This window comes from Malaclemys terrapin, chromosome 5, assembly GCF_027887155.1.
Source record: "Malaclemys terrapin pileata isolate rMalTer1 chromosome 5, rMalTer1.hap1, whole genome shotgun sequence".
Classification (NCBI taxonomy): domain Eukaryota; kingdom Metazoa; phylum Chordata; order Testudines; family Emydidae; genus Malaclemys; species Malaclemys terrapin.
In genome coordinates, this window is record NC_071509.1 from 63,360,104 (window position 1) to 63,383,916 (window position 23,813).

Below are 23,813 nucleotides of genomic sequence, written 5' to 3' on the forward strand. Positions count from 1 at the left end.
GTTATGACGTCACCGGGGGCGCTCTCCAGGCTCCGTGCCCAAGATACCCGGCTGGAGGGTCAGGGCCTGGTTCAGCGCGGGAAGGTTTCCCGGGGATCGGGATTTGCACGCCCCATCACGTGGCCCCTGGGTCCCTGTCCCGGCACCGTGACCGCACGAGACCCGATGTGGGGCCCCAAGGAAGGAACCTGGGAAATGCCTTTCTGTCCTTCTGTGTCATTGTTGCCGGCACAGGGGCCCGAGGACAGCAACAGTGAGGTTCGTTGCCCGGAGTGCTTCACGCCAATAAACATACCGGGGTGGAGAAACAATCAAAGTTTATTTGAGATCTCAAAGTGGTGCAAGGAGACAGGCAAGTCTCAAATCGAGCACACCAGCAAAAACAGTTTCTCTCTTCTTTATACATTTTACAACTAAGCCCCCCCTCACTCCCCCTCTCCATCACCTCCCCTCTACTCCCCCTCCCCTCTCTACCGAAGGCATGTTTATACATTTAAGCAACTAAATCATTCTAGGGCTATAAATCTAGCTTGTTAGTAACTTCTCTCTAAACAGTTATTTGGTCCTGTTTACCCTTAGTTTATTACCCCTTCCCCAGCTAGAAACATGCAAACCTCATCATTATTGTTTGGTACCTGAAATGAGCAAGGTCGTAATTGCTAACTAGCTGTTTACACACTCCAATTCCTGTCCTTGGCTGTTAAGGTCAATCAGAGTTAAACATGGAAGGACAGAGTTAAAACATGGAAGAACTCTGACTCAGGCAGGCCTAGTAACCCCAACAGTTCCCTCCTTTGAGAATACTCAACAAGCTTTTGGCTGAGTTTTCTCATATTCTATAGACAAGATACGATTGAGTGCCATGGAGCTGGGGTTCTCAATGAAAGAGAATGCTGGGATTTCTGGGGAAAGGGGGGCACACAGCTTACGGAGGAGCAATTTAAAACAAGCAATCAGGAGGAGGGTGACCAGGCACAGTACCACACCTGTGAGGAGGAGATGCACAAGGCTATTTCCCAGTCCTCCCAGGTTAGGCAACCAACTCCAAAGGGAATCAAAAACTGTGGGTTCTCTTTCCTGAGCCTTCCACTGCTCAAAAGCCTGTTCGGCTGACAGGACGTGCTTGTTAATGTCCTGTGAGTTTTCTGGTACATAAGTACAACATTCACTCCCAATAAGACACATACCCCGCCCTGGGAGGCTAAAACATAATCTAAGGCCTGTCCATTTTGCAGGGACAGCAACCGGAGCTGGTAAAGCTCTGAGTTAAGGCTTTTCTCTATGGCCAAGGTCTCATTGGCATACTTGGTGAGAAACACAGAGAGCCTACGATAAAATTGAGCCAGTCGTCCTACCTCATAGGATGGGAGAAAGATCATACCCAATCTGTCTCCTTCTGTAATGGGCTCTGGGGTGGCATACAAAGATCTATGCTGCCTGGCGCGACCAGGGGGCAGTTTAGGGAGGACACGAAGGGGAGGGGCAAGATATCCTAGATAACAACTTCCATACTACCGATGCGGTAGCCACTTATAGGCAGAGGTACCGCAAATATAAAAGGAGTGGCCATTCCTTACCAAGCCATTATAACCGCTACTCCACCTATTTACTTGTCTGTCATTAAACGATCCGAACCGGGCGGTAGAGTCGGATTTGCCGTTAACATAGACAGGGATGGAAGCATCACTGTCAGGGGATAAATAATACTGACAGGTGCTATTCCCAGCAAACCAGGTGTGATTGCTGGACTTAAACTGTCGATAGCACACCAACCCAGGGGCCACTGGCCGTAACCTAATAGAGGAAGGGATATATGTTGAGTTGGCCTGTGGCTTCCAGGGGTCGTCCCTTAATGCATACTGGGACTCAATGGTACAGTTCTGCGACAAGGGGGTACCTGAGGCATTTTTCCCCCTACTGAACCATCCCCAACAGATATCTGACCAATTCTGGGGAACCACCCTCCAGGGTAACCCTGCAGCATGGTGTGGGATTTAGGAGCATACCCAGCAGTTGGAGAGGTTAAACTCTTGGGCAAAGCAAACCTTCAGGGACTCATATGTGTTTGCCTCTAAGTTAGTAGGGATTCCTTTCCATCCCGCATGTGCCTGGGGGGAAACCGAGTTAACAAGAGGAGTGTCCCTATGGCGAAGAGCACCACTATGACAGACCCTGGATCTGAACTCATATTAGGCAGGTGATCCTAGGGCCTAACAATCACAATTCCCCAAATACCCACAAAATAACATTTACCAATAGTAAGCAGATTAAAAACAAAAGGGACCAGGCCACCAGGTTAGGCCGGTCCTGTGAAAACAAACACAACCAACGCTCAGAGGTCTCGCAGGGAGTGCGCTGTGACTGACCAAAGAGATCACAGGGCATTCCCAGCAGACACTATTGTCGTCTGAATAACAGCTTAAGTCCCAAATCGTCGCTGGCAGTCTTCTCTGCAGGCTGGACGGTCCACCGTTCAGGAGCAGGCACTGCTTTCAGACGAGAGTGATGAATCCAGTTTTTGTGTCCCTCAACCTTTGCTGCTGTATGGGAGACCAGCAGGACGGTGTAGGGTCCCTTCCACTTCTCTTGGAGAGGCTCGTCCTTCCAGGTCCAGACGAGTACGGAATCACCTGGCTGCAAGGAGTGGATCGGGGCATCCAGCGGGAGAGGCTGCAAATCTCTGGTATACCTGTGGAGAGAACAGAGAACAGCAGACAGAGAGCACATATACTGAGATAAGAAGCCACTCCCCATTTCCCACTCCCCTGCCAGAACCGGTGTACCATTCATAGGCCATGCCCTTCCAAACATAATCTCGAAGGGACTGAGCCCTAACCTGCCCTTAGGGAGAGCGCGAATGCGGAGCAGAACAAGGGGCAAAGCATCAGGCCACTTAAGGGAAGCCTCTTGGCAAACCTTTGAGAGGTGCCACTTAAGTGTCTGATTTGTACGCTCCACTACCCTACTGGCCTGCGGTCGCCATGGCGTGTGAAGCTTCCAGGTGATCTGTAGGGCATCTGATATCTTCTGAACAACTTGGGATGTGAAGTGTGTTCCGTTGTCAGATTCCATCCACTGGGGGAGCAATCTGAGCCTTACTCAGTGCTACTCGATATCCTCGAAGTCCAACGAAGTTCAGGAGGCTCACAGTGGCTTTAAGGCAAGAGGTTAGACCCACTGCAGCAATTAACAAGTCATCCACATATTGCAAGAGGAGGACTTTGTCCTCATTGTCCCACTCCTCCAAGTCTCTAGCCAGGGCCTGGCTGAAAAGGGTGGGGGAATTTTTAAATCCCTGAGCCAGCACTGTCCAGCAAAGCTGCTTCCTAACCCTCCTTTTGTCCTCCCACTCAAAGGAGAAAATCTCCTGAGACTGGGGGTCAACCGGAATCGTGAAGAAAGCATCCTTTAAATCCAGGACTGAAAAATGGGTGTACTGCCCCCCTATAGAGGCCAACAGTGTATACGGATTTGGAACAAGGGGGTATAGAGTCTTAACCCGCTCATTAACTGCTCTCGGGTCCTGGACCAGCCGGTATGTGCCATTGGGCTTTTGTACAGGCAAGAGCTGAACAGTAATAGGAGTATGATGGGCTGCCTTTCCTGGGATCCCTGATGCCCATACCAGAGGAAAAACCCGCTTCTCCCACTGACTCCACTCTGGGGCTTGCATGGCTGAGGGCTCAATTGCAAGTGTCATTATCCAGGCATCCTCTGGAGGTAAGGTGAGGCTTATTTCATCTTGAGTGAAATGCAGGGTGGCACCTAAGCGACAAAGCAGATCCCGTCCCAATAGAGGCATTGGACAATCGGGGAGGTAAACCAGTCTGTGAAATAGAGTTCTGTTTCCCAAAGCACATTCCGCTGGGGCATATACTGGGCACTTAGTTCCTTTCCCTGTGGCTCCCACCACAGTGAGGGAATCTGCCACAGGCAGCTGAAGGGGTTGGTTTACAGCAGTTCGTGCAGCTCCAGAGTCTATTAAAAAGTCTATGTCTGAATCTCCCACCCGCATTTTTACTCAGGGATCTGGGGGCAGTATAGTCCGTCTCCCCTGACACCCCTATTCTTGATCCTCCGCTGCCATCATAGAGGTACCTTCCCTTTCGGGGCACTCATTTTTCCAATGTTCCTCCTTTCGGCATATGGCACACTGGTTGCGACCCATACGCCTTTCCTGTGAGCCAGGGTGCCCACGTCCAAGTCCTCTCATTCCCCGGCCCCTTCCACCTTCCTGAAATCTTCCCCTGCCACCAGCCTGTACTGCTGCAACCATCATTTTCACTTGCCTCTTTTCCTTTTCTCCCTCGCTAAGGCTGTAAGCCCTGTTTGCAGTTTCCAAAATCTGTGCCATTGTCATGCCCATCAAATCCTCCTTTTTCTGCATTTCCTTTTAATATCAGGGGCCGCACGGCTGGTAAAGATACCCTTCATAATTGCCTCAGTAGCCTGATCATCGGGGTTTACATTAGTAGTTTGCCTGATGGTATCCCGAATATGCTGCAGAAAAGCAACCGGACTCTCTTTTGGCTTCTGTACTAGCTCATACGGCTTAGCCCAATTGTTATGTCAGACAGCTGAGTGTCAGAGACCATGTAATAGGAGCTCCTTGTATTCAGTGAGACAGGTGAGATCTGCCGGCACGTTAGGATTCCACCGGGGGTCTGCTGTAGGGACCTGAACTGCAGCAACAGGAACGTTTGCTGCGTCTGCCTCATGTCTAAGCTGTGCCTCCTCCTGTGCCTTAGACACAACCTGATTACGCTCCACCTCAGACAGCAGGGTCCACATAAGGACATTAGTCACCCCAGTCAAGCTTATGGCTAGCCAGACACCCTTCAAAGACCGAGATAAACTTGCTTGGATTCGTAGAGAATTCCCCTGCCTGTGCCTTAAAAGCTGCTAGGTCCACTGGGTTAAAAGGCACATGGGTATAAACCTGCATTGTAGTGGCTGGGCGATTTTCTGCTCCAGGACGGGCTATCCGAGTCTCAGTAATCAATGGATAGAATCCCACCGAGGGGGCAATCTCTGGGACCTGAGGCACCCTATCTTTATACGGTGGGGGTGTTGGAGCCGAAGGGGACACCGACTCTGCCATTACAACCGGGGGAGGGTTCTCAGGACTAACAATAGTTACTACCGAACCTGTCGGAGTCAAATTACACTTTTGCAAAAGATCTGATCTATCTCTTAACAACATAAACAACTGTACATACATATGTTCATTCCATTTACCCGTACGCTGACAAAACAAAAGCAACTGAAGGATCGTATTATAATTAAGTGATCCCTCCGGTGGCCACCTTTCCTGGTCCTCTAGCTGATATTGAGGCCAGTCTACTGTACAGAATCTTTTTAATTTACTTTTAATCAACGGATCCGATCCAAATACTTTCCAGTTCACCAGAATGCATTCTAAGGGCGTACACCTTGCCCTGCCTGCAGTACTCTGTCCCTGCCCCATACTCTAGGGAGACACTGGGCGTCCCCAGGTCAAAACAGGTAAAGTCCCCACTGGACTGTTCCTACCTTATCCAAGGGTCCGGTTCTGCACCGTCGCCCGCAGCTGTTTCTCCACTAATCAAGCGCATTGCACCGTTGTGCCCTCTGGGGTCGACCAAATCACGTCTCCACCAAGGCCCCCGATGAAGTCACCGGTGAGCTCTGGGCGTCGGTCGTCGTCGTAATCCGTCGGCCACCAGGAGGGATCCGGGCAAAGCTAAATTTCAGCCTCGAGCCCACCCAGGGACGCCAAGACTGTTGCCGGCACAGGGGCCCGAGGACAGCAACAGTGAGGTTCGTTGCCCGGAGTGCTTCACGTCAATAAACATACCGGGGTGGAGAAACAATCAAAGTTTATTTGAGATCTCAAAGTGGTGCAAGGAGACAGGCAAGTCTCAAATCGAGCACACCAGCAAAAACAGTTTCTCTCTTCTTTATACATTTTACAACTAAGCCCCTCCTCACTCCCCCTCTCCATCACCTCCCCTCTACTCCCCCTCCCCTCTCTACCGAAGGCATGTTTATACATTTAAGCAACTAAATCATTCTAGGGCTATAAATCTAGCTTGTTAGTAACTTCTCTCTAAACAGTTATTTGGTCCTGTTTACCCTTAGTTTATTACCCCTTCCCCAGCTAGAAACATGCAAACCTCATCATTATTGTTTGGTACCTGAAATGAGCAAGGTCGTAATTGCTAACTAGCTGTTTACTCACTCCAATTCCTGTCCTTGGCTGTTAAGGTCGATCAGAGTTAAACATGGAAGGACAGAGTTAAAACATGGAAGAACTCTGACTCAGGCAGGCCTAGTAACCCCAACATCATTGTGCCCATAGAAATATGGATCTCCCACTGTTTGGGGCAGCTCGTGCTCCAGGGGTGGCTCCAGACACCAGCGCACCAAGCGCATGCCTGGGGCAGCAAGCCACGGGAGGCAGCCTGCCGGTCGCTGTGAGGGCAGCAGTCAGGCAGCCTTCGCAGGCAGCAGACCTCCCACAGGCGCACGCCAAAAGCCGCCTGACTGCCATGCTTGGGGCAGCAAAATACATAGAGCCGCCCCTGTCGTGGTCACCCTGAGAGCCTGATCCCCTCCCCTACTTGGCTCAGTGCAGATTGGCCCGATGCTGGAGAGGGCATCTGTGCAGGAAAAAAGCTTCTTGGGTTTCAACTCAGGAGGGTCGATGAGGCAGCAACAGCTTGTTGGCTTTGGCTTGGTGGAGGTGGTCCAATTAAGTGGTTTTCAACCTTTTTTTTCATTTGGGGACCTCTACAAAATTTCAAATGGAGGTGAAATCTTAGAAATAGTCAGCAGAGCCCCAGGGGTCCACAGACCACAGGTTGAAAATCACTGGGCTAGATAAGGAGGGGGCCTGAAGTCAACAATGTGACGAGAAACTGTAGGCTGGATGTTGCGGGATGAAAGCATTGGCTAATGGTGGGTACCAGTTACCTAAGTTGAAAAAAAGACAGTGCTGCCCATCCATCTGACACCAGACAAGGATATGCAGCAAGGGACCTCCTTCATCTAGGCTCTTCTTCACAAGACCTGAAGTCTGCCTCCAAAACACATGCATTCTCTTTGCTGCATAAATGCTGGCAATAAAAGGGATCTTCAGAGCAGTGCAGGAGATAACTGGATACTCTGGAATAGGTCAGAGTGGAATGATAAAAAAACATCCAGACAACAGAGTGAGAAGTGTCAAGTAGGCTGGATTGCAGCTGCTCAAAGCGCTGGTATTTTATAGGCTATCATTTTGTGTTCCAGAATCTACGTTTTCATTTAAAAAAAAAAAAAGGTCTCCAGCTGTTCAGGTTATAAATAAAACCTTCAAAGTGCGAGCCAAGTGTAACTGATGCAGTAATGTGTGCCTGAGTTAGCAGAGAGTCTAAAACACTAGCTCTGAGAAATGTGAACTGCACCTAATTTATTGGGTTTATAGAAAGGTTACTCCAGTAGAAGCAGGAATGAAGACAAAATGGAGAAGATGCAGCTGCCTTTTATAGTCTTTTGCCATACAGCTTGATTTCCTTTGTTCCAAACACAAGCTGCCCAGCACATGGCCTGGCAGTTCTGTCCATAGGCATGCCCCTGCATGCCTTGCTGAGTCATAAGGTGTATCTGCCTTCTCTCAATGGGTCAGTTGTGTAGCTGATGTCCCTTGATGGGCAGTCAAGCAGGCTAGGCAGTGCTGATGCCAAGCTCTCTGGTGGTGTCATCCAGATGCACAGTATAAGTCTGGAACTACAGACATCCCATGCATATAACTTACAATACAAAGGTGATACAAACACAAAAACAAGATTATCATACCTGGCAAATTATAACATTTTTGCAGATACCTTACACGGCATATCTGGCATATCTGGCATAACTCATTGCAATTTTACAATATTGGTACGCATAATATCTCAAAGTGTCCCCCAAATTCCATACAGCGTCACATAGGTGTAGGTTGATTAAGGAAGTGTATGTAGAAGAGAAAAGAAAGAAATAATGTGCTGTTAATTAAAAAAAGAAAAAAGTAGCAATGGTTTCATTCTCACCAGGGAAGGCACTTCTGAAGCTAAACACCTCATTGGTGGTGCTAATACTGTGCAATTAATTTTCGAGATAGGAACAAAAGAGAGGTGTTTTCGTTCCCACTAGGCAAAGCAGTTTTAAACACCTCATTGATTGTCGTATTGTTAGTCATTTGGGGCTCCATAATAGCTTCTCTTGATAAAAACAAAACTAAAATCTCCAGGTGAAACCCTCCAATGGCTATTGTCACAACAGTGCACCCTCACTTGCTATATCAGGAAAGTTTATTTCTGCTCCTGAAACTAGTGTAGCCAGATCCAATTATTTCTGTGAAGCAAAGTACCACTGAAATGAATAGGGCAGTTTCCCCATTGAGTTCAATTATATTTTGTGCTATAAGGATAATATGCTGTGATACTATTTACACAGCTTAATATGAGCAGTCTGTACCTCAGTACAGCAAAGTAAATTAAAGAGAACTCGGAGTTATTATCACAGTAGGGTGAGAACTAAGGGCTCTTATCACCACACTGTAGTAAATTCTCAGAGTGCCATCCATGGGTGGGTCCTTGAAAGAAGAAGTAATTATCATCAGGCACTTACAATGAAAGCTCCAGGTTGGATTCTGTTAAAAAAGCAACTTGACACCATTACCAGGAAAACAAAATGGCAACCGACGTCTCACCATCACACAAGATGGCATTCACGTTCTACTAGTGCAGCACATCAAAATCCTCACAGTCAAGCAAGGGACATCAGTGTATTTCAATTCTACTGACGCATGTGTGGGTGTGCACCCTCTCCCACTGTCTCCCAGCCAATGGACCAGAAAACATGGAAACAGTAATTTGCATTCTCCCAATCTAATTGTCTCAGACCATGGAATTTTATTAGATACCATGTCCTCAAAGAATCCTCAATACAAAAAGGAAATGCTTGTTAAAATAGCATCAAGGACTTTATTTAATCCCATCAGCAGATGGAAATTTGGGATGAAGACTACTATTAAATTCTTACTTCCCTCTGTTGTGCCACTGTAAACAGCTCTGCAGTGTAAAATCACCCTCTATTGTGAGGCTTCATCATAATCAAGAACCACGTAGTGTAAGCTTAGAGAGTAAAATTACAGAGAGAAATGAAGGTCTTAATTGAATCTCTTCCCTATGTGCATATGTGTGTGTTCTCAACACCTTAATGTGCTTTAAACATTATTTTGTGTATAATAAATTGATATGTGGGGCTGATAACACCACCTGTTACTAAGGCTACCGGATACTTCCCATTGTATGACCCTGTTTCCAGCTATTTATAACTTTGCTAAACTTCCACTATTCAGGCTGAAACTTTCCATGCTGGAGGTCTGCCTCAGTGTGTGTTTTTTTAAAACGTTTGGTTCTGAGAATGAAACTAGGGAAAAATACATTTTGCCCATCTTAAATTCTTGAGACCCTTCCTTTGGAAAGCTCCATTGCCCACATGGTTTGGAGCAGAGGCTTGACATTTGGCAAGAGGGTTGACCTTTGTGTCAGGAATGTGCCTTGTGCATCCTCCTGAAAATCTGCATTATGTGGCCAAGTTATCAGCCTCTGAAAAATTGCAGTTTACACATTCTCAATAGACATGTCTTCGATTTTAGTAGCTAAAGTCTCTGAAGATTCTCACAGCTCCTAGTTCTGACCAAATTGTGCACATGCTATCCCCACAACTGTCTATGCACCATCCCCTCACCACTGGAACGTGTGACAGGACTGTACATGCACAATCCTACAGAGCATGCTCCAGTCCAGTGCTATGGGGCTAAGAAGGGCTTTCACTGTAATTACTGCTCCAGGCCATGGTGAGGCCAGCCATTGGCACTGAGAGCATAGGAGCCTCTCTCTCCTGTGCTTTCAATGTTGCTGGCACACAGGCAGCATGGAGGTGATGAAAACACTATATAAACCTGAATAGAACAGAGGAGGATGCTGACTGATTCAAATGCAGAGGGGACAGAAGCCAGATGAGGTGGAAGGAAAGAATTAGACTGGAACAAGGACTCTGATGAGAATGAGACTGGAAGGGACAGGAGAGAAACTGTGACTGGGAGTTGGAGCAGGGAAACTGGGCAAGATATCTGGGAGCTGAGGGAAAGAGCAAGTTGGGCTGGTTGGACCAGGAGACTGGGATTGGGACTCACTGAGCAAGAAGACTGGGCTTAGGAGCCAGCGAGGGAAATGGGGATTAGAAGCCAGTTGGTTGGGGTAAGTGTGATGCTTCCCAGGATCACCCAGGGTTGTGACGCATCTCACCACTGCCTGCCTTTAGCGTGAAGAAGTCTTGACTGTACCTGCTGTGGATCAGCGCCCTGAAACCACTTATCTTTGGCAACACAAGCCCTTCCTTCCAGGCCTCCACAGGCCTCACTCTGTACAGGTAAGCAACAGGTACATGCCAACCCCTGAGGCCTCCAAATGTCCCAGTGCTCAGTCCCTGCTCCACTGAGCACTCACAGAATTATTAGATCCACTAGTCCCAAAGGAACAATACACACCAGTTTGTATGCCTCAACTCAGATCACCACTTTGCTTAACACCACAGTACTTAGATTATTTATAGTGAAAACAAGAATAAGTTTGTTATCAAAGAACAGACACTGAAGTGACGGTGAGTGAGAATATTGGAAACAAAAGGTTACATAAAACACAAAATCATAACCTGCTTTCTAGAGGCACAATTTAAATAACAAGTTATCCTCCTGTCTAAAGAAGCTTCTCTCTTCCAAAGTTCTCTCCAGCATTTTCAACCAAGCCCGGCTGAGATCCTTCTTTCATGAAGCAAACTCGCTGTCCAATTACTTCCTAGCTGAAGTCTTTGGCCCACAAATATACCAGAACAAACCTTTGATGTGCATCTCAAGACAGGGTATCGCTCGCTGCTGTTTACCTCTTCCTGTTAGTTATCCACTCTCTGAAGTTTTCACAATTCTTCATTAGCATTCGGCTAAGACTGGAGGCCCATTGTGAACCAGGAAATACTCAGTTTACATATAAACAGTTAGATGGCAGAAACATCTCTTGTCTGAAAGAAAACTTGTTTTTCACCTTTGCTGGTGATCAGACCCTGGACATAGACGTCAGAACATAATTTTCAGGGTATGTACATATCTCCTTAGATAACATCTGTACATGCATTTTGCAATGATATTGATGACCAGTGTGACTCAGGCTTTTATTAGAGATCTCATATGACACTTTTTGGTGAACTAGAATGTAATTGTGAGTGGGATTCCTGTAACCCTTATGCATCTCTTATGCCCACTGCCAGCTGGCATCAAGAAGTCCCTGGGTCACAGGGAGAATACTGAAATTGCATGAGGGGAGGGGAAGATGGACTGACTGGACAAGGAGACTGGAGCTAGGAACTAATGTTGCTGAGGTGGGGGGAACAGGGGCAAAAGAAGAGGAGAGACAGATCTGCCAAGGATCTGTGGGGGGAGAACTGGGACTGGCTGAGCAAAGAGAATGTGAGAAGAAGCTGGCAGGGAGTGGGAGAGGGGGGTAGGAGAGAAACTGAGATTGAATGAGAAGATTGGGAATTGGAGCCAATGTGGGAGTGGGACTAGGGAGACAGATTGGACGAAGAGCTGGCAGGAGAGAACTGGAACTGACTGAGCAAGGAAACTGTGAGCCAAGGGAGGCTGGGACTGGCAGCTGGTGAAGGAAATGCCTGGGGGCAGGTTCGACTGGCAACCAGTCCACTGAGGGAGGGGAACACAGTGAATGAAGAGCTGGCAGGAAGAGTGGATACTGGGGCTGGCTGGACAAACCATCAGGGCAGGGCCGGTGTAACCACTAGGTGAACTACGTGGCCGCCTAAAGAGCCAAGATTTGGGGGGCCCCAAAAAGCGGTGTCCAAAATTTTTTTTTTACACTACAGTATGCATTTTTGAAAGTTTATAATAAGCGAAAAGAAGAAAAGAAGAACAGGAGTACTTGTGGCACCTTAGAGACTAACAAATTTATTAGAGCATAAGCATAAGCTCTAATAAATTTGTTAGTCTCTAAGGTGCCACAAGTACTCCTGTTCTTCTTTTTGCGGATACAGACTAACACGGCTGCTACTCTGAAACCTATAATAAGCGATGCTCTGGGAGGGAGGGAAGGGGAAGGGGAGAGGGGGCGCAAGGAGGAAGTTTCGCCTAGGGTGAAAAATATCCTTGTACCAGCCCTGCATCAGGGGAGGGATGAATGAAACAGGAGGAGGAGAGCCAGATCTGCCAACGAGGTGGGATGTAGGGGGAGAACTGGCTGGGCAAAGGCACTGGGACAAGGAGTCAGCGAGGGAAGACTGGGATTGTATGAGGAGCTTGGGGAGAGAGACTGGTACTGGGAGCCAATGAGTGGAGGAGAGGCAAGACAAGTCAAATGAGAAGCTGGGACTGGGGAACTGGGACTGGCTGGGCAAGGAATCTGGGACTGAGATGAGAAGCCTGAGGAGTGATGGCTGGTACTGCATTAGCAAGGAGATTGTGACTGGGTCTGGGATGAGGAGCCAGTTATGGAGAGGGCAGAAGGTGTCAAGTTTGGGGGAAATGGGAAGAAGAGTCTATGCCCATTAGAGAACAATCCCCTCCAGAGCATGGAATGGAACCTAAGTTTGCCAAGACTCATCATTCTTCTACCATCAGTAGGTATCTGTGAAATTCATTTGCAAAATGTGTCTTATCTCCCTCTGGTGCTGGAACACATAGATATGACAACCTACTATTGCTATCAGTTACTGCACTAGCTCAAGTGGCAGAGATCCATGAGGTGGATCTAAAGTTCCAACACTACTGATTACCTGTATAGGCATCAATATGATGCCACATGATGGCTTTTCTTTTCTTTTCTTTTCTTTTCTTTTCTTTTCTTTTCTTTTCTTTTCTTTTTCCCCCCAGTTTGCTCTTTTTGAAAAACCTAGGAAATTACATACCAAAAATGCATTCTCAATGAGACTGAAGCTACAGACGACCCTTAGTTAAAATGCCCTCTTTCAAAATGACCAGTCTTCCATTGTTTACAATGGGAGTGAAATCAAGCTGCTCTCAGGAAAGATGATGGCTCCCTATGCTGTCAAGAGTCTGGGGGGGGGGGAGAGGGGGGACACTGGAAGGAGCAGGTAAATGGAAGCAGTGGCCATCTTTACTAAGGACAAGCTGTGGCCTCTATATCATGGAGAATAATAGGAGATAGTGGCCATTTTGAAAAAAGGCAGTTCTTTGTGGAATTCTCTGAAGTAGAACATTTTTCTTAAGTCTCTGCTGATGGAGAAACTTACAGATATGAAGAATGATGGCAAAGATGACCATTACTGCACCAGCACTTGTCCTTCAGAAGCTCAGATTTTGGTTTTTGTTTTTGTTTTTGAAAGCAAGTCTGTAGCCATTATGGTTATGAAAAAAAACATTAAAAAGTCTGGAACAATAGTTTTGAGAGGTGTGAAGTACCCATTCATCTCAAAGAGGTGTGAACTCACATGCCAAGTTACTAGGAGAAGGAGGCTATGGAGCTGCCCCATTTACTGTGATTAAGTTCTCATTTTGGTGCCTGAAGTGAGGGGTGTTTGGGAAATTCCCCAACTTTTGTTTTTCACCAATTAAGGCAAAGCCAACCCCAAGGAGCCTAGTTGAGCCCATGGGCTTATTGAAGTCCTACCAAAGGGAAGCCAAGCTAATGGAGTCCAGTGGAACCAAGTGGCAGCATAATCATATTCTGAACATTGCACCATCTATTGTGAGCAGTCTCATTTTGCCAATCCACTTATTTGGACAGAGCCTTGCAGAGTACTACTCCCCAGTGAGTTGGGGAAAGGGAGCTAAATCTACAAAGACATCCATTCTTCCCAATGTTCATTTGGCATTTGAGTTAATAGAGTTAGCAAAAGTAAACAAAGAGTTTAGGGCCATCACATCTTTTAGAGTCGACAAGACCTGAATCTGTATGGTAATAAATTAAGGAGACGATACTTTTTATATAAGAGCCTACATTTTTTCTATAGAAGTCTTTGTATATCATAAAGAAACAAAAAAGAGATCAAGCCCAATTTTTTTTCTTGCAGGTCACCTTTAAAGGGTTTACAGATAGAACGTTAGGGTTTCATATGACAGCTGTACACCAGAGCCAGAGTCCAAGAAATAGATGATAAGGCCCAAAGATTCCTTATGCAAATATTAAAATGGAGAGAATGAGATCACTGTAACCCAACCCAAGATCAAGGGCAAGAAGGTTCTCTCTGACAAAATTGGAACAAGGAGTAATGGTCTACTCATCATACCCAAAACTGTAAACCACTGTAGGTATGCCTACACCGCAATAAAAGACCCACAGTATGGCCGTGGCTGGCTCAAGTCAGCTGACTCGGGCTTACAGGGCTTGGACTGTGGGGCTAAAAATTGCAGTGTAGGTATTTGGGTTTGGGCTGGAGCCCAGGCTGTGAAACCCCGGTGGGGGAAGAGTCTCAGAGCCCAGGCTCCAGCTTGAGCCCAAACGTCTACACTGCAACTTTTAGTCCTAGAGCCCAAGCCCTGTAAGACCAAGTCAATTAACCTGAGCTCTGAGACTTGGTGCAGCAGGTTTCTTTATTGCAGTGTAGACATACATCCCTGTCACACCTTTGCTTCAGCAGGTGAGAGTTTTGCTGATAATTAGAGTGCATCACCTCCCTGCCACACCAGCCTGTCTGCTTCACCAACAAACTCCTTGAGATTCTGCCAGGCTAAATTTTGCACTGCCAGTAACATACCGTTAACCCTAGTTCCCGAGAGACATCTGGACTGCAGTGTCCAGTCCCTCTGACTGTGACAGTCACAGAAATTATTCACTGCTGCATTCAAAGAGACTGTGTATACACCAGCCTATTGGCTAACTGAAGACTCACACTTCAGCTTGATACACAGCACTCAGAAGGTTTTGTAATAAAACAAGAATACTGGTAAGTATGTTAACAAAGACCAGAGATTTAAGTGATAATAAACAAGAGAAAATTATCACTTAAATGATACTTATGATACTTACAAATGAAAATTAAGCAGGTTTTCTAGTGTCTAAAACTTAATTTTAGCAAGTTACAATCTTTGCTTAAGCAGTTTTCTTACTTACAGAAAGTTATCTGCAGTCTAACTTTACAGGCAAGAGGATCCAACTTTCACAGGCTCAGGGAGTGTTGTATCCAACGTCCCCTAAGTGATGGATAACTAAAACATCTTTTTGCTCCTCTTATGTTACCAAAGCCTGTTGTCTCTGCCTCAAGAGCCAGGAAGACTTCCTGGGGTGCAGACTCTGACCTCTGATGTGAGCTCACTAAGCTCCTTCCTCTGTTACTTGTTAACTTGATTGCTTTGTTTAACTCACATGTACATGTACTTTCATTAGCCTCTGCCTGTAATCAAGCCAGTCAGACAGAGGAATCCACTTTCCTTTGTCTGGGGCAGACTTCATGTATGCATGGCCTCCCAAACACATTTTAAGAACATATTTGCAAGACACATATATAACTCTTTGTTCACAACCCATACATACAGTAACTCCTCACTTAAAGTCGTCCTGGTTAACATTGTTTCATTATTAGGTTGCTGATCTATTAGAGAACATACTCATTTAAATTCATGCAATGTTCTGTTATAAGGTCGTTTGGCTCGCCCTGTTCTGCATGCCTGCCCGGCACTCCTGCCAGGGAGTGGGGTTGGGGCGGGCGCTTGCCCCATTCTTCCTGCCCGGTGTTCCAGATGGGGAGCAGGGTCGGGGTGTGAGGGCTTGCCCCGTTCCGCCCACCCAGCATTCCAGCTGGGGAGCAGGCAAGCCCCTGACCCTGCTCCCTGACAGGAGTGCCAAGCAGGTGGAATGGGGCAAGCCCCCACACCCCCACCCTGCTCCCCTGCAGGAGCACCGGGCAGGCAGAACAAGACAAGCATGCACACCCTAATCCCGCTGTGCCCCTGTCTCAACCAGGCTTCACAATCATCATTGGTGAGTACAGTATTAAATTGTTTGTTTAAAATTATTTAAAACTTATAATGTATATGTATATAATGTCTTTTGTCTGTCAAAAAACATTTCCCTGGAACCTAACCTTCCCTATTTAGATTAATTCTTATGGGGAAATTGGATTCACTTAATATCGTTTAGCTTAAAGTAGCATTTTTCAGGAACATAACTACAACGTTAAGTGAGGAGTTACTACATTACTCAATGATTTTCACGACCAGTGTGTTACCAGTTTTTGTATGATACCTTATTCGATACATTTTAATAGTACAATAATATTGTATACAATCTATTGATTCAGTTTCTTATACTTCAGGGTTTAGACTCCAAGTTCTCCCCATGGGTTGTGTGGACCCTGGTTGTCACAGTAATACAACACCATACCTTCTTGTATTCTCTTCATACATGTAGTGTATGAGGTTAAGAGTACCTGTAAATCTGGACTCCTTAGTTCCTTAAGTCAAACTGCCCAGACCATAGAGGGAGAGAAAAATAACTAATATTTTGTTGGCAAGAGCTGGGGATGGCTGCATTACACAAATGGATGCTATTAAATCTTTATACCACTGCACCATCATTAATTTTGTATGTGCCACATATTTTATGGACACAAATAGCTATAGAAATGCTATAGAGAGTTTTATTGAGACTCCAGGCAAAGATGTCAGGTGTAATTTGATTTATTGTTATAGAAAATCATGGTTCTGTTTTTCAGTGTTATACCAATAGCCCTGACAACCTGCAATTTACCTGCCATGAACAGCACATCCTGAAGATAAAGGGTTGTTTTGCATACTACAGTATTTCTTTCTATCTTCTGTGTGATTGTGATATTTCACATTAATTCCACTGGATGGCACTGAAGGAGACAAGATCGCATGTAAGCAGTTCCAGAAATTCAATATAACTTTTAAAAGTGACAATGGCTTCCTTGTTCAAGCTATTGCTGAAATAGGCAAATGTAGCCTAGTTTTCAATTCTGATACTGTATATTTGTAATCAAACCCATCTCTTAAGCATTGTTAACTGTAGTTACAAGTAAGTTTGTGGAAGAAGCAAAGTTGCAGAGTTGAGCTTGACACTGGGGCCCTGAATCTAAAATACTCCTCTCCCATGGGCATGCAGATGTAGGGATTTGATTTTGACCCACCCCGAGGTTCAGATTTCAAGATTTTGCACTGAAAATTTAAGATGTCTTTCATGACACTTAGGAAATCTGTAAAAATTAGTAACTCTTATAGTTACAAATGGACTAATATTAAAGGATATTAGCTTGTAATCACATCTTTTTCACAAACACATAAGAGTTTGCAGCTGTGAATCTCCTTGAATTAAAAGCTTCTGCCTGCAATCTGAGAAGTAATGCAGTGTTTAGGAGAACATCCACATCTGGGTCCTTGTCCTACAAGGCTCTACACAGGACCTCTCTGTTTAGGAACTGCAATATCATGCCGTGAAGGCACACAATCCTTCCCAGTCACTCCGGCCCATAACCTGGGAGTCATCTTTGGCTCCTCCCTCTCTCTTAACCTGCACATCCCGACTGCACCAAATCTTATGCCATTTTCCTCCATAACATCTCTATGATCTACTATTTTATCTCTGTCCACACCACCATAACTCTCAGCTAGGCCTTTATCATCTTCCACCCTGACTACTTGTAGGCTTCTCTTCTCTGCCCTACCTTACCCACCTGACTCCCTCAAGTCCATTTAAAACACTGCTGCTAAGATTATCTTCCTGGCCTATCGTTGTGACTATATCATTCTCTCCCTCCCACATTCCCTCCCATTGAATCTCTTCCTGGAGTCCCCTTTTTCTACAAGCTTCTTGTCCTTACCTTTAAGGCCCTTCACAATTTAGCCCTTTCCTGCTTATCCATCCTTGTATCTTATTGTGTCAGCATCTGTCATCCCCACTCTCAACCAATGGTGTTCCATCTCCCAAGCCTGTGCTTTTATCATAAGCATGGCCATGCTTCCCAATAGGCCACCCTTCACCCACAGAATGCTCTCACTGAACTATGCCACTACTCTGTCCTTCAGATGTCTCCTCAAGACCTACTTCAACCATGTTATCTATGGCAAATGCCAGTGGCTAGGCCAGTGGCCTGTAGGAACCACTGATGTCATTATTATTCATTTATGTGTATATATCTGTATTTGTCAACTTGAACCCTCAAGTTTATGGGACCACTTAAAGGCGATTGCATACAATGATGAGTTGATACAGAATCTGGGCTTTGGGAAACCAAACACTCCCAAAAGCTAGGAACTGGGGAATTGAACTGTCCAAGAAAATCACTCATGAATATCACAGGCTTGATTATCCACTGCCTTGTATCATGTGTAGTCATTTGAATCAAGGCAAAGTGGGCATAACATGCTACTAGAAAAAAGATAGCATTTTGCACCAGCTTTGCACAGGTCCTGCCATGAATGCAGGGGACTGGACTAGATTAGCTCTTGAGGTCCCTTCCAGGCCTATGATTCTATGACTCTATGATTAAGTTTAAATGACTACACAAGGGGCAGGGAAATGGGGAGTCAGTGGCATAGTACACCAACTACAGGATTTCCTTTCACCTAGTTCTTATCTGTGTTGACTCCTCTTTAACCTTATAACAGACATATATTACAAACATCATCGTCTTCTTCTAGCCTTAGTCTCATCAATATGGGATTAGCTCTTCGAGTCCTTCTCTTCCATTCCAGTCTGTCTTGAAGCAGTTCCTTGGAAACTCCACAGCTAATCAAATCCTTTTGTATGACATCCATCCATCCAAAACCAAATGAAGGTTGAGGGGAGATATGATTGGTAACTATAAATGCATCAGAGGGATAAATACAAGGAAGGGAGAGGAGTTATTTAAGTTAAGCAACAATGTGGACACAAGAACAAATGGATATAAACTGGCCAGCAACAAGTTTAGGCTTGAAATTAGATGAAGATTTCTAACCACCAGAGAAGTGAAGTTCTGAAACAGCCTTCCAAGGGGAGCAGTGGGGGAAAAAAACCTAACTGGCTTCAAGACTGAGCTTGATAAGTTTATGGAGGGGATACTCTGAGGAGACTACCTACAATGGCATGTAGCCAATTTGCAACTGCTAGCAGCAAATATCTCCAACAGATAGTGATGGGACACTAGATGGGGAGGGCTCTGAGTTAGTACAGAGAATTATTTCCCAGGTGTCTGGCTGGTGGTTCTGTCCACATGTTCAGAGCTTAACTAATCATCATATTTAGTGTCGGGAAGGAATTTTCCCCTGGGTCAGATTGGCAGAGACCCTGGAGGTTTTTCGCCTTCCTTTGCAGCTTGGGGCATGGGTCACTTGCAGGTTTAAACCAGGGTCAATGGTGAATTCTCTGTAACTTTAAGTCTTTAAATCATTATTTGAGGACTTTGGTAATTCAGCCAGAGGTTAGGTGTCTATTTCAGGAGTGGGTGGGTGAAGTTCTATGGCCTGAAATGCACAGGAGGTCAGACTAGATGATCTTGATGGTCCCTTCTGGCTTTTAAGTCTATGAATCTATGTAGTTTTGGATCTCCCAAAACTCTTCTCTTAAACTTGGAGGTGGAGGGTAACACCCTGTTTCCTATATATTATTCCAATCTTCTTGTTACATGCCCAGGCCATATAAGCCTCAGCTTTTCTATAATTGGTATCACCGTCACAGTTCCTTTAATTAATTTGTTCCAAACATGGTCCATTCTTGTAACTTAGAGTTGCCAGGTGTCTGGTGCAGTGTTCAGTCAGATGTACTGACTGGATACCAAAAGTCTGGTTACTGCGGGCGGGGGAGGTGCTGGGTCATCAACCTGCTCCAGCCCCTGCTCAGCTGGCGTCGCCTCCTATCTATAGGCAGGCAGGAAGGCTCTGCATCAGGCTGCAGCTCCTGTCCCAGCCCCAGAGCAGAGGGAGCCCAGCTGAGGGCAGGGAGGGAGGGAGGTGGAGAGGATTGAGCGAGGAAGAAGGGGCAGGGGGGAGAGCAGAGAGCAATGGGGGGAAGGAGGGAGAGGATGAGTGGGGGATAGGGTGACCAGATGTCCCGATTTTATCGGGACTGTCCTGATATTTGCTTGTTTGTCCCGCGTCCCGACTGATGTGCGGTCGGGACACTGGACAAACAAGCAATTTTGCCCTCCCAGAAGGGCTCTCGCCCCACCCCCACCCCGACTCCACCTCCTCCTTCCCCCATTGACTCCCTCCCCAAATCCCTGCCCTGGCCCTGCCTCTTCCCCAAGCAGGTGGCATTTCTCCTCCCTCCCAGGCTTGCTGCTGTAATGGCGGCAAGCCTGGGAGGGAGGGGGTAGTGGCTGGCTTCCAGTTCCCGGAGCTGGTGAGTACGGGCACCGGGTGGGCAAGGGGGTTGCTCCCCCAGGAGGGAGATGGGGGGGCTCCGGACCCCGGCAGCTGCAGGGGAGAACGGCTCGGGGCCGCACGACTGGCCATGTAAAGTTTATCGGCTTGGGGTGGACCCCGGCCGGTCCTTGCCCCTGTAGGGGGGTGGTAAGGAGCCGAGTCCCCCCCCATCCTGGCTCCTCAGCTGAGCCCCCCCCCCCGGTCTCCCTCCTGTGGGAGCAGCCCCCTTGCCTTCCCGTCCGGTGCTTCCTGCTCCAGGAACTGGAAGCCGGACACCACCCCCTCCCTCCAGGCTTGCGCCAGCATTACAGCTGCAAGCCTGGGAGGAAGGAGGAATGCCGCTCAGCTGAGGAGCCAGGACGAGTGGGGAGGGGGGACTCGGCTCCTTACCTGGCCTGCAGCAGCCGGCGAGACATGCTGGCGCGGGGCAGGGACGCTACCCCCCTACAGGGCATGGCGAGGAGCCGGCCTGGGTCCCCCCCACAGCCGATAAACTTTACGTGGTCACTTGCGCGGCCTTGAGCTGCTCTCCCCTGCCTCTGCCGGGGTCCGGAGCCCCGCGCCTCTCCCGCTCGGCTGTGCTCCAGCGGCTCCTTCTCCGCGGGGCGGCGGGATGCGCCGCATGTGCCCGGGGCCTGCTAATTCCCCTGACACCTGCAAAACAGTTTTTTTTGTTTTACTTTTTGTGTGTGTGTGTGTTTTTTGCTCCACCCTCCCTTGTATCCGCCCCCCCGTGTCCCGATATTTCATGTCAGTGATCTGGTCACCCTAGTGGGGGACAGGGCTTTGGGGGGAAGAAGTGGAGTAGGGGGCAGAGGCTTGGGGGGAAAAGGCAGAGCAGGCAGTAGGCCTGGGGGGAAGAGGTGGTACAGGGGCAGGTCCTCGGGTGGAAGAGGTGGGACAGGGGCTGGAGCCTGGGGAAACAGGCAGAGCAGGAGCTAGGCTGCAGGGGCGGAGGTGGGCAATCCTAATGTAACTCCAAACTTTCATCTTAACATTTTTATTTCCACAGTGTTCAAGATCAGCTCCTGTCTCTTCCTCAGTGCCCAGCATTCAGAGCCTACAAGAGTGCAGGCCTAATTACTGTCTTGTAGATCTTACTTTTTAATTTGATAGGCATTTTCTTATCGCAGGTCATTCTGCTTGAACTTCTGTACCTTTGATAGTGGCTTGTCTTCCTTCCAGGTATCATCGAATCTAAACAGACCATCTGCTTTATTTCTGCTGATTTTCATGCCATTTATTTCAAGTACACACTCCACCTCTCTAAATCTTCTTTCACTTCCTCTTTTCTCTCCCACACCAGGGGCGCTGGAACTGGAGGGCCAGGTGGGCTCTGCCCCCCCACTTTTAAAAGTGGGCAAGCCATGCCCCCCCACTTTTTAACATGGGTGTAGTTTGGAGAGCAGGGGGTCACGTGCCCCCCCAAAACTGCAAGCCTCGGGCAGGTGTGGAGGGCAGGAATGGGGCTGTGCTTCGTGGTGAGGGAGCTGATAAGGCAATCAGCCCCCCCACTCTGAAGTGCAGCACCTGTGGCACTGCTCCATGCCTGCCTGAGACTCATAGGTTGTGCCAGTCTCTTCTTGGTTGGGGACTGAGGTGGGCCTTAGGCCTTCCGTCACCACAGGGCTCTGCCCCTTGCTCATCTTTGTCCCCTTTGTGGCTCCACCCCCTGCTCCTCCTGTTACCCCCAAAGTCCCACCTCCTGGCCAGGCTGGAAGTCAGAGCTGGGCCATGATAAGAGCTTCCCAAGGAGCCTAGGCCACTGTGGGGAACCTCAGATCCTCCATCTGCAGATGGAGGGTCCAGGGCTCTCCACAGCAGCCCAGGTTACCTGGGTGGCTCTTACCACAGCCCCACTCCAGCTTCTGGCTTGGCCGGGGCGGAGCCATGGGAGAAGAAGAGGAGCAGGGGGTGGGGCCACAGAGGGGGTGGGGCCTAGGGGTAAGAGGAGGAGCTGGGGTGGGGCCATGTCCCCCCCTCCCACTTCTACTGAAGTTCCGGTGCTCCTGTCTCCCACAAGCACAACCTCATCTGCATACACCTGGGGTGCCACTTCCTGAATGGTTTCTATACACATACTTTATCCTTTTTTCAATGCTGAATTTGTTTTCTATTCAAGGATATCAAAGCATTTAAAAAGCAGTAGCAAAAAAATCCTCACAACCCCTCTGGGAGGTAGGTAAGTAATGTTATCCTTATTTCATAGATAAGAATTTGCAGCACAGAGAGGTAGGGTGACCAGATGTCCTGATTTTATAGGGATAGTCCTGATTTTTGAGCCTTTTTCTTATATAGGCTCCTATTACCCCCACCCCCATCCTGATTTTTCACACTTGCTGTCCAGTCATCCTACAGAGAGGTTAAGTGACTTGTGCAGCTGAGATTAGAACCCAGATCTTCTGTCTGCCAGTTCCAGTACATTAATCACAAGGCCATCTTTCTGCCTTCCTAGAGACAAGCACTGTTTAATGTCTGAAATGTGACCCTTAATACAATATAGATAATGTGTGTGTGTGGTAATTACAAAGGGGCTGACTGCATAACCATGGCCTTCTCAGGAAACTGATTAAGACATCCAATAACAGTCTATACTTATTTGGAAAGAGTGTTAAGTTTAATGTTTATGCAAAGTATAGTGCTTAGTGGCAAAAGTTATTACGTTGGTAAACAGAGGAAGTGGAACAAAAAGTCTGTATCAGGGACAATGTTCATCATGACCTCTCAGAGGGAGGGCAACACAGTATCTTCTCTATATTATTTTGAAGGGTGTTCAAGTAGTCTGGTTGGCAGCTTCACTCCATTATTTCACATCTGTTTGATAGACAGAAGAGAGAGAGATTTTATTAGAATGTAGTGAACCAGCAATAATTAGCCTGTGGCAAATTAGTGCAGAGCTATGCTACATAATATGTGTAGGCATAATAGATTAAGATTTGACACCTGTGAAATTATGAAAATGATGAAAATTAATAACTTCCTGAGACTGGAATGATTGTTGCTGGTGTTTTGTAAGTTGTTTAATATCACAGGGAAGGATCCCTGAAGATGTGAGCAATCATTGTAAACTTCATAATGCTTTCTACCCATTTTTTTACCCAGTATATGGCAGACGATACTCACAATAGCAGCAACATAGATTTAAAAACTAACACTGCTAAAATACAGAAACACAGAGAAAGGAGGCAAGAAAAGTAACGTTTTGATATTTTGCATATTTTTAAAAATCTTTTTGATAGTATCTTCTATTAGGGTTTTTTTTTTTTCCACTGTATCTGCCAGGAAAATTTGTGCATTCCTGAGTAAAAATCTGACTTTTAAAGTCAATTACTTAGCAAAATGCTTTTAAAAGGAGACACACAAAAAAAGCAACATTAACCAGGAAAACATTGTAAATATTTATAGGCAATATATGTTTGAT